Below are 11,859 nucleotides of genomic sequence, written 5' to 3'. Positions count from 1 at the left end.
ATTACTTTTTTTGAATGTGGTCCTTTTGAAAACACACAAGCCATCCAAATGATTGCATTAATCTGGGCACCTTAGAGCAAATGATTTTTATTTCTTATGATGGCTTGTTCCTGAGTTTTTAGCCAATCAAGTAAATCTTCACTACATATATTCTGTATAAAATAAAGTAGCACGTGTAAAATCCAACTGCATGTATTATTCACCTTTATATTTCATAAAATATTTTTTTTATTGCTGCAGGAAATTGACTATGTACAGTAAATGGAAAATATCTGCTAAAAATATGTTTTTAATGGAGGAACCATTTCAATTAATGCTTTTGTGTGTGTATAAATAATACACAGAAGTGAGTTAGAAGCGCACAGCACAGTTGTTAGGGTTCTGTGGAACTCTGGCCAGCAGAGACCACACATGTCATGTTCTGATCATTTCCAGAGTTCATTCATTAAAACCGGACCTGGAATCACATGTAAAAAGGGAAAAAGTTCAATAACAACATTTCCAAGATGGAAAGGTGCAAAGGATAAAGTGATCTTTTTGTTCTAGCCTGTCCTCTGTGTGTGCGTGTGTGTGTGTGTGTGTGTGTGTGTGTGTGTGTGTGTGTGTGTGTGTGTGCGCGCGCGCGTGTCACTGCATTCTCCACGCTACCCTCCCACCCCACACTGACACTCACGTACACACTCAACTTTGCCTGCATCCTCAGCTGCCCACAAATTTCCCATCATACATTGCCTGCCCATGGGCTTGCGAGGGCTCCCAGCACAGGGCGAGCAGAGTCCAGTCACTCTCGCGTATGCAGGGACAGTCCTGGCAGCTTCACACCATGCCGCCGGAGAAGCCTGATACATCTCTGAGTCTCTCCTAGTCAGAGCAGCGGAAGCTGGCAGCTTCCCCGACCTCCAGTACAGGCACCGTCAGCGGCAGGTGCTGGATGGAGGCAAAAATACGAGGTGGCAGCGTTGATCTCAGTTGCTGGCACTTTTAGTGCATGTGACTGCGTATAAAGAGGGTACCTGGAGGAAAAACACTCCGGCTCAGGTGTTCGTGTTGCTGCCGGTACCGCGGCTTCGCCTTGTCATGGGAATAGTTCATGTCCTAATTTTATACTTCAGCATAACTTTAAAATGCACATCCACCAAGCTTTTAGGGTACCTTATTATTATTTCTGGGAAGTAATTTCTGGGAAAAGATCTGCACTTTCTAGGAGGAAACTGTAATGAGTTTATCAAAAAAGGCTAAAAGCAGGAGAAAGTGTATGATTAATGCCAAAATATCCCCCACAGTTTAAACCCAAGAAATATTTTGACATTAAATGTAGCAAATAATGCACATAAATATCTAATTGCCTATTGTGAACAGCACATTTGATTTTACTGTATTATTTAGCTTCTAAAAACTGTAATCAGGTTTAACTTTTATTTATTTAATAATGTAACATTTGTTTGTTTACTTACTTGTATATTTCTATAAGATGAATCCCACTGAACTTAACTCTCACTTACTGTGGGGTCCAGTTTAGTGTTAGTGTTAGTGTTAGGGTTAGTGTTGGGGTTAGTTAGGATTAGGGTTAGGGTTAGTGTTAGGGTTAGGGTTAGTTTTGGGGTTAGTTAGGGTTAGGGTTAGGGTTAGTTAGGGTTAGTGTTAGTGTTAGGGTTAGGGTTAGTGTTAGTGTTAGGGTTAGTTAGGGTTAGGGTTAGGGTTAGTGTTAGGGTTAGGGTTAGTGTTGGGGTTAGTTAGGGTTAGGGTTAGGGTTAGTTAGGGTTAGGGTTAGGGTTAGGGTTAGGGTTAGAGTTAGTGTTAGGGTTAGAGTTAGGGTTAGTGTTAGGGTTAGTGTTAGAGTTAGGGTTAGGTTAGTGTTAGGGTTAGAGTTAGTGGAGGTAATGTTAGTGTTAGGGTTACGGCTAGTGTTAGTGTTAGTGTTAGTGTTAGTGTTAGTGTTAGAGTTAGGGTTAGGGTTGGTTAGGGTTAGTTAGGGTTAGGGTTAGGGTTAGGGTTAGGGTTAGGGTTAGGCTCTTTAACAGTTATCTCTTGCTCTTAAATATAAAATTAAACCTATTACTTCTGGGAACATACATTAAAAAGAAATACATTTTTTAAAATGCGTTAAGATAGCGTAAAGTGATCTTATATGAGTGTTCCTCCCCCACATTTTGCCAGACTATCTTCTCCTATCTGGAGCAGATCATCAGGCATGTACTGACTGATTTAGTTATGTATTTGAGGTGTGTTTTCATCATCTTTAAGGTTACAGTTAAGTAGTGGTATGTTGTAGGGTGCCTGAGACTAGCAGTCTAAATGGTGCATATTAAGTCGTCTATCTGCACCGACATTATAACACCTCCTGTTACTGTCTGACATTCTTATTACCTTTAAATACAAAAAAGTTTGATTCTCAGCCACAGCTAAGACACACCATTTCCACTCTGTTAATTCGAGATTTTAAAACCTGGGATCAGATGGTTTATGACTGAATACAGCTTGCGTGCTTATTTATTTATTTATCTGTTTATTTGCTTATTTATTTTGAGTTTATTTTAAATATTATGGCTTACACATAGAATAGGTACAATTTTATGTAAAATTCAATTTAATTCATTAAGGTGATTAAAAGTAAAATAATATTGGCTATGAGATAAAAAGCTATGAAAATATGTCTGTTTTGTTTTTCTGAGCTTGGTCTTTCACTGAACATGTGAAAGAATTCTATCCTCTATCTACGCTAATGTTAGCATAAACAAGCTCCTATGATGTTTTTCTCTGAATTTCATGTCACAAATATTAACGCCCCTCAGATCTCTAATGAACTAAAACTAGTGCGGTGTGTTCCCATTTACCTAAGCACTCCTGTCCTAGATTAGCTGTGACCTCCTGTTTCTCAGGGGTACAGCTGAGGTAGAATGCACACTAAACACCCTTAGTCATCGGTCAGCATGGGCAACCTCACAGGTAGATGGCAGTGAAACAGACCAGGTGGTAGAAGATAACTTCACTCTTGGAATTTGAAGCTTTACTACTAGGTGCATGATTAGGAAGTTGGGAGTTAGCTGGAGCTGTGACATACGGAACTGGAGGGTGGAAGTGGACGTTGCTCCCACACAAACTGTGGATAAAGTCAGACAGACCACGGCCTTGACGAGTTACAGTTCGAGCTGGAAGCATCGGGAAATCACCAAGTCTCCCATCATGTTCCAGTCTTACACACCGTCGTTATGGCAACCGACTGTTTGGAAGGCTGGGCAGACAAAAACCTCCCATGTCCTTACATGCAACAGGAATGATCTGGACTTGGCCCAACATTCAGCAGATGACTTCCCAATCCCCAGTGGAGTAGTGGATCTGTATCGTCATGGACGCGCTTTCCATCCAAATATTCTGGGAATATGGTTAAGATTCCGTAAAAAGAGTTTAGAAACATAATCCAGGCTGGTACTGCAAGTGGACGACGACCGTGCGGTGGTTGGGTCTCCCAGCAGCACAGTGGCTCTCAGCGTACGTACACATTCACACAAAATGGTTGACAGTGTTGACCACTTGCAGTGGTAGTCTGGACTGAGCTGAAAAAGAAGGACATGACCATCAATGAGCCAGTTTGTGCCAATCAAAACATGCTTGATACTTGTTAATTTAAGGACAAAACTTTAGTCTCAGTCTGAAAAGATTTAGTATTAGCACAGGACGCAGGAAGATACTTGTTTATTCTGGACTGGAGCTCTTAATTTCCTGGTCCTACCATTTCACTGAGTAGGGAAAATATTTTTCTGGTCTCAAGGACACCGAATGGCTTTCACAGGAGTGACAGCCAGTGGATGAAAACAGACCAGGGATACCTTTATTTGTGTGTAGTCTGTGTACAATTAAAGCCAAAATCACATTATAGCTCACTAGGCTTAGAAAGTTTGATTAAAGAGTGTTACCCTTTTAAAACTAATATTTACTTTTAGATTAAATTAAACTATTATAGATGGAAAAAAAAATCTATCATGTAATATATATGCTGTACAGTATATACCCATACAGCATGTAAATGTCTGTCTGTATATATATATATATATATATATATATATATATATATATATATATATATATATATATATATATATATATATGTGACACTTTGAAGGATTGTTTTTTAAATGCCTGCTGAAGTCAAAGTCGAACTAGATGAATGAAATGTTAAGTCCTTTTTAGATGCTGCTCATCTAATGTATTTCCAAACGTCTGTGACAGTGCACAAGAAAGGAAAACTGCACTTAGTCAATGATGTCGTTCTTTGATTTGTGAGACATTGTGCCAGTGAGCGTTCTTTCAGAGCCTGTCAGCAGTTCATGTTCAGACTGAATAAAGTGGTGTGTTCTCTCCCCTTCAGGTTCATACCATGTTGTTAAAGGACATCTGGAGAAAATCTCTCAGAAGCTGCTTATTGTGAGTTGTCTGTGAAGAAAAAAGATGCTTTTGTTTCTTTAGAAAGTGTAAGTTTGTTGAAATGTCTTGCGTACTATGGATTACCCCCTCCCCCCCCCCCCCTCAGAGCAGCAAGGCCTTCGTTTCTTTGGTCTGTTTCAAAGAACACTGAGAAAACGTCATACAAGTCTGATGGAACAAATTTAGCCGTTCATGAAATCAGCACATTTGCATTTGCTGTAGACTGGAGCGCCCTCCAGGTCTTAGTACAGCCTGTAACACAATTACACTCCAGCTAGGGCCACTCTGGTGAGACTCAACTACATCTAAACATCTCCATATGCACCAAGGGCAAACGCAAACAAGTTGCAGACAGGGCGCCACTGCAGAGTTGCGAGCCTTTTCGCACCGTGGTATCTCATATGAAATTATGAAAATGTCCCAAATGATCTGTCTGAAATATGAGTTTTATTATTTATCTGTCACAGTGACCTTGTCAACTCTGCATTTTTGGTTTGCTGTAACACCAAGCAACTGAGTTTTTTTATAGTAATAATACATGTGTGCATTGTTGGGAAGAGCCCTTGTCTTATCACCACAAAGCACGTGACACCTTTTGACACATGCATATGACCTTGCACGACCTTCTGACAGCTTGTCATCTCACATAAAACGTCTATGTTCATTACCTTCTGACAGCTTGTCATCTCACATAAAACGTCTATGTTCATTACCTTCTGACAGCTTGGGGTCTCACATGAAACATCTGTGTGCATGACCTTCTGACAACTTGTCGTCTCACGTCAAACGTCTGTGTGCGTGACCTTGTGACAGCTTGTCGTCTCACGTGAAACGTCTGCGTGCATGGCCTTGTGACAGCTTGTCGTCTCACATGAAATGTCTATGTTCATGACCTTCTGACAGCTTGGTGTCTCATGTGAAACGTCTGTGTGCATGACCTTCTGACAGCTTGGTGTCTCATGTGAAACGTCTGTGTGCATGACCTTCTGACAACTTGGGGTCCCACGTTTTACCACTAAGGATCTATTGAGCCTGTTGTTTTCTCAGGTGAGTCTAGGCAAATTGCCCTGGTGATTAGTCATGTATGAAAGATGAGTCAATGTGACATGCATTCAGCAAGGCTCAGCATGCATCCGAGTATGTGTGTGTGTGTGTGTGTGTGTGTGTGTGTGTGCCTGCGTGTCTTTGCGGACGTGAAATGAACAGGCGATGACTGACCAGGCCTGGGCGTGTGAGCTGATGCTTCCAGCATCTCTGGTTCTCCTCCCTTCCCCCACCTCTCTGGGGCAGCTGGGGGGATTCCTGGCAGAGTGATTTGGGACTATATCAGAAAATCACATTGCCAGGGATTTCCAACCAGCTGCAGGCCATTCTCTTCGATGAGCAAAGGCCCCAGAGATCGTCCTCTCCTGGCGCCTCCGACCGCCACAGCGGGCTTCTGTCCCCGCCAGGCTTCAGGCAGACCTCACAGGCTGCTGTTGGGCCCCCCTTGGCTTGCCCTGAAGACTCCGTCCACTGTGCCGAGAGTGAACCATATCCAAGCGCTCAAATGGCTTCTTCAGTGAACACAGACTGAGAGCAATACATTACGCATGGCTCACAAACTGAGCCCCGAACGTCTCTCATACATCTCGGAGCATAAACACTCACCCTCGGACGGATGGCTGCGGTTTTCAGATCTGGATCGGGACCCGGGGGTGCGGTGCCACTCAGACGTATGTGGGCTCACAGTAATGAAAAGACTGTGGCTTCTGTACTCGAGGCAGTCTTTGAAAACTCCATGTGGAAAGCATTGCAATGATCACTCTACTTCTTTGATGCACCAGCGTGCACAAGAAGAAAAAAAAATGTGTTAATGAGTTCATTAGGCATATGGATATGATTCTGGATCACTTTAGAACATTTAAGGGGCAAGATTTAAGGGCAGTTTGAGGGGAGTTTAAGGTAAAGAAAATATAGAATCTGACAATGCAACTGGTCCATGGAATATTTTATTGGCCTAATAAAAAAACATTTCTTCGGTGCTTTAAAGCACTTTTCTCCATCTGATATAGATTGATTGGTTAACATTTCCCTTCTGTGAATTCTCTATTGTGAGCATGAAGTCCATACCATGATCTCACAAAGCTCATCTGAGTATCATACAGCACAGTAAATACAACACCAGTGAAAACCAGCCCCAGTGTGTGTAGCTGCTGTCCACATCCAGACTCTTCTAGTGGCTTGGGCTCACTTAACAGCCTGTTTACAGTCTTCACAGGCTGTTTCTGTTTTTGTTGTGGGATGGGAGAGAGATCCACCAAGCCAGAGGGGTTCCGCACGGGTAGGGCAGAAACGTGGCGGCACCCTGGACCTGCGGTTAGGGCAGAGACGTGGACCTGTGGGAAGAGAAGCGATGTGGCTGCACCCTGGACCTGCGGGTAGAACAGAGACGTGGCAGCCCATGGGGCTTTGTGAGGTACAGGACTTGGCTCGCTTTGTGAACAGTTCCAGGAATGTTCCATGTTCACAGTGGCTAAGTTCCGCTCCTCTGAGGCACAATCACTAGGCAGCGAAAAGCTGCAGGTCGTGCTGGGGACTGGCGACATTGCTGCGTGACAGCCCGGAACACGTCACACACAGTGACCTGGTGATCCATGGGGACAAACACTCACAAGCAAGGCAGGGAGCACATTTACATCTTCTCCCAGTTCCAACCCTAATGTAAGGTAAAGTCTCCTTTTATATCTGACTGAATGCGGTTATTACTACAGGGGAGGGAACTGTTGCTGGATCAGTATTCTTCCTTTGAGGCACTTTATAAACACACCACCCTTCCTTTCAAGCAAGGTGGTCTGGTCAAGTAGGCACTTAGCCAAAGCCTGAATACATTGACTGAATGGGGTATAGAGACTTCAGACGATGCGCTTCACTGTTGTTTTAACTTCACATGTGCCAACATCCTGCAGTTGCTCTGAACGGATGAGACTCAACTCAAGTCTTTCCTGGTGAACAAAAAAATCTTTGATGCACATTATCGCAGAGCCACAATTGTCGAAGCCACTTGACACTTTCGTGTGCACCAGGAGCTGAAGCCCAGACAGCAAAAGATTTGTTTACAGAGACATGAATGAGCTGAACTTCAAAAAGACCACATTACTAATGTCAATATATCATATGCCCACAGAGGTTTTATGTTTCTGCCATTTCCATGGGGGGAAATATAAGTCTCTCATTCATGTGGACTGGCACAGATGTAAAACAACCCATGATGAGACAGGTCACGTGAGACCAGGGCAAGGAATTATTCATGGTATCACATCTGGCTGTTCCAATGAGAGCAAACCTGAATGGGAAACATCAGGTTCACTAGAATAAGGTAAAATACACCATAATAAACAAAACATTCATAGGTGTGTGTCAAGAAGTGTCCTCACAATGTCTCTGATGGGTTCAGATCCAGGGTGCTACAGTGTAAAATAATAATAAATCTGAAGTTGACAAGGCCTTGCCAATGTCAGCGTGCCCACAGACCTTCTGGTCTTGACACTGTGCAGTGTAAGAGAGCAACAAATTTAGGTGATTTCACACAGATGTCACCACAGCACCTAGTGATCTGCAACGAAAGATATCCGGGGATCCGGGGATCCAGCGATCTGGGGCTAACATAGTCGCAAAGCACAAAAGAGCGAACCACGGCTAAAATAGGTGAACTCTCAGATGGACACGCTGGAACGAGTAACATGGATGTTCCAGCATCTAAGCCTTTGAGGTCTGCCCCCCGGTGGCAGGAGAAGGAGGTGTTGTGGGTGAAGACTGGGCTCAACCTCCTGTGCCTACTGAGCTGATAACAGTTGACAAAACATGCACTGGCTCAGTTCAGCAGGAACCGGAGTTAGGCCCTTTACAGCGCCACCAAGCGGCTGGCTGACGCGCTGCCTCTAGCTGCCCTGCCCCTGCAGGGACGACTCGGGCATCAGCTGGGGTCTGGGAGGTGAGGGGCTGTCTGCTGCCCCTGCAGGCATGAGCACATTAGCGAGGGAGAGCTCTTCCAGACACATTTCTGCTTGTCTCCTCTTCCACATGTGTTTCCTTTCAGGGAATGAACTGTCAAATTCATTCATCCCAGATACTCCGCGACTGCATTTGTTTACTGTGAGCTAAGGAAAGAGACGTTCCCTTCACGTGCACGGAAATAAAAAAGACTCTAATCGGATTCAGGTGATGGAGACCATTGCTTTTGACCCGGCCTGTCGGGACAGTGTAATTGCATCTTTTCCGCTGTTCTGAAGCGGACGTGTGTTAGTAATTGGCTGGCGTGGAATGCCGTGACTCCTGGTAGGTGGTGTCCTGGGCGACTGGAAGGTTCCAACAGGATTTACGGGTAATCCTTAGTGTCACATTAACGTGATTTACGAACTGTTCTTTGAGACAATGACACGAGATGAGTGAGGGAGTCATTTTCCCATGCTGGTGTAGAGAGGTTGTATAGTGTTTAAACATATCACAAGTGACACCATATTTCACCAGTTATGTTAAAGGGGCTGGGCCTGTCAATCTGTGTGCTAGCCGACAGAAAGGAGTCTGACCTGAGGCGGTTCTACATGTTAAATGACATTACTGGGTTTAGTCTGCGTGCTAGTTGACAGTAAGGAGTTTGTGTGATGTCGGACCTGAGGCGGTTCTACGTGTTAAACGTGAGAGTCATTCACTCAGTGATGACTTTCATTGCTCTGATTCAGGAGGGAAATTATTCTCAAACAACAGCTCAGATGCCAATTAAAAATTCACACAAAACATTCACAAGCTGCTAACATCTAACATCTTTTGAAGCTCAGTAGTAAACAAACTGCATTGTTGACAAACAGTAAACAAACTGCATTGTTGACCACCCGACGCCATCTGCATGTCCACTTATGGTAGGCACAGGCAAGAAAAGAAGTTACATAAACAACTCCATCACCATGATAACAGCGCAACGTCTGCCGTGGCAGAGTTATAATGGGGCAAGGAGCTTTGTTCCATAGCTGAAGCAGGGTCTATTTATCAGTGCGCATGCACACACACACAAACACACACATGCACACAGGTAAAACACTGTCTTCTTTTAATGGAAGGGTAGTATGCCAATAGGTTGTAAATATGACAGTCTGCTTTCTAAATATATTATACTAAGAACCAACATCTGTCATTTTCTGAAGAGTCATTTAGGTCTTAAGACAGTACTGTTACAGCCTGGGTTCTCATAAGACAACAATACCTTAATAGCCATAAACCAGCAGATCACTTACTGCCATGTAATTAATTATAGTAACATAATATAATTAATTACAAGTTCATACAACGGTGACAGAGGTGCATTGCACAACAAAAACAGAAATGGCATGTTATGTCCCTTGGAGGAAACATCACCAGTGAACCCAGATGAGTCTCTCTGATAGGCAGAAATGAAAATGGATACGACTACAATCAACTTTAGAACAAAGACCTTCTATAGAATCGCTATTGAGTTATTATTGTACAGAGTCTTTTAAACAGCTGCATGTCTCTTAACCTAAACAGTGGTGTCCTGAACTACCGGGGCTTTATACTGTCCTGATGGGGTTACAGAACTCATGTAATGAGCCGGTAAGTGCAGAAAAGGGAAGTCTTTCTGGCCCTGAACACAGAAAAACGCACTTATTCCACATAATACGCTTCAACAGTCGGTCTGATAAGCTGTTATTCCTTTTGCACTGGGAATTTCTTTTAAAAGCAGCACCATTCACTCGGACACTATGAGCTGTTGAGCGATGTCGTGGAGTTTCCACCTCTGGCCTGTGCTGGCAGCAGAGCCTCGTATTTCACCTCTTTCTTTCTCCAGATTCTTCTCTGAGCTTTGTGGCCCCTTAAACGTGCCAAGCACTCTTTTCTCTCCTTTGCAGCTGTCGACCTTGTCGGTAAACAAGGTATGTAAAGCATGGACTAGCACACGCTTTCTCGGTCACAAAAGAAGGATGAGACGTGCTTAAGTGGCATTACCTCGTCGGATCCACCCAGACAGTGCAGGAGTCTAGCTGGGACAGCGAGCCCCCGCCATTCCCACTGCACATGCCCCGCATGACTGCTCAGGCGCCTGCGGTGCCATGACCTCTGGCTGGTTCACCAGACAAGGCTTAATGCACAAGGCTCATGCACACTCAGCTCCCCACACTTCAGTCTTTCATGTTGTGCAGAAGGCATGTGAAATTCTGTGGAATTATTGTACCTGTATAACAGAACGTTTAAAACTAAATAAAATGTTCAGCCATATGTGACATATGGTACAGTTGCGTATCGTTGTGTTGTGTTAAAAAATTAGAGTTGCACTTGTTTTTACATGGATATATTTACATTGATTAAATCGACATTATTTACACAGTGAAATCCCAGTAAAATAGTCATATATTGTACCTCAAATCAGCCGGTTAGGCGGGAAACCCATATGATCAGTTATTGTGGTTAAAATAATATTTCTGTAATTAAACTCCCATTGTTGTAATGATTACTAGTTATATATATATATATATATATATATATATATATATATATATATATATATATATATATATATATAGTTTTAGTGTTCACAGTAAAATGAATCAGGTACAGGTAAAACTACTATTGTATAATATTTAAGTTATATCTATCCATCTATAAATACTATGATGCGTCCTGCAGACACAGCAGGCTTTGAAGCACTTTTCGGAGAGCCACTAGCACTGTGCAAATGCGACCACGCCACTTTCCGTGGCAACCACAGCGGTCTGGGCATGCTCCTAGCCTCCCCGTGACAAGCGCACCCGGCTATCAGCACCAGACCATAATGAATTCCAGCAGGTTCCAAGCCGCGGTGTGTGTGCGTGTGTGTGTGTGCGTGTGCGTGTGTTCACAACATGCGAGCGCCTGTGACGCGTCCGTTGCGTGTGTGCGTAAGAGACACACGGTAATTACCCTGCACTGCACACACACTGCGGTCAAGCAGGTTAGGACAGAGATGACGTTGCCTTGTAATCAGAAGGCGAGCTTGCGTTTTACATTACGTCAGCGTGATCTCAAAATGAGCGAGCAGAGACGAGAAGTAGTCGCGTGTCCCCAAATAACCGGACACGGCTCCACCGAAACCTTGGCCTGAGCCGCATGCATGCTGTACCTCACATATGAATTACTAAAGCATCTTACTCGGGCTATGATTAAAATCACCACAGCGAGAAAGCTCCGTGTGTGAAACACTAAACCGTAAATATGACTAACATTCCTACAGATTTCTATTCCAGCACACCCTTCATCAGCAGCCAGTCCACACAACGGCACTGATATTGTTTCTCCAATCAAAGACTCAACGCTGCAGGTATCGATTTGGCACAGATTCCAAAATGAAAATGCGTTCTTATCTGACAGGGAAAAACAAATATTTAAATAAACTGGTATTTGCCATGC

General features: G+C 43.6%; 1 long non-coding RNA gene across 1 annotated transcript in view; it reads left to right on the top strand.

Annotated features, from left to right (window-relative positions):
- Positions 1–10,863, top strand: part of LOC113590218 (uncharacterized) — a 14,866-nt gene extending 4,003 nt beyond the window's left edge. Inside the window, exons 2-3 of the long non-coding RNA XR_003412078.3 lie at positions 4,367–4,422; positions 10,326–10,863. This is a non-coding gene — a long non-coding RNA (uncharacterized LOC113590218). The remainder of the gene's footprint in view (positions 1–4,366; positions 4,423–10,325) is intronic.
- The last annotated feature ends 996 nt before the right edge of the window (positions 10,864–11,859 follow it).

The sequence above is a fragment of the Electrophorus electricus genome, chromosome 20, assembly GCF_041902795.1.
Source record: "Electrophorus electricus isolate QZ-2024a chromosome 20, ASM4190279v1, whole genome shotgun sequence".
Classification (NCBI taxonomy): domain Eukaryota; kingdom Metazoa; phylum Chordata; class Actinopteri; order Gymnotiformes; family Gymnotidae; genus Electrophorus; species Electrophorus electricus.
The sequence above is the reverse complement of the archived record's forward strand: the minus strand, read 5'-3'. Positions and strand labels throughout refer to the sequence as shown.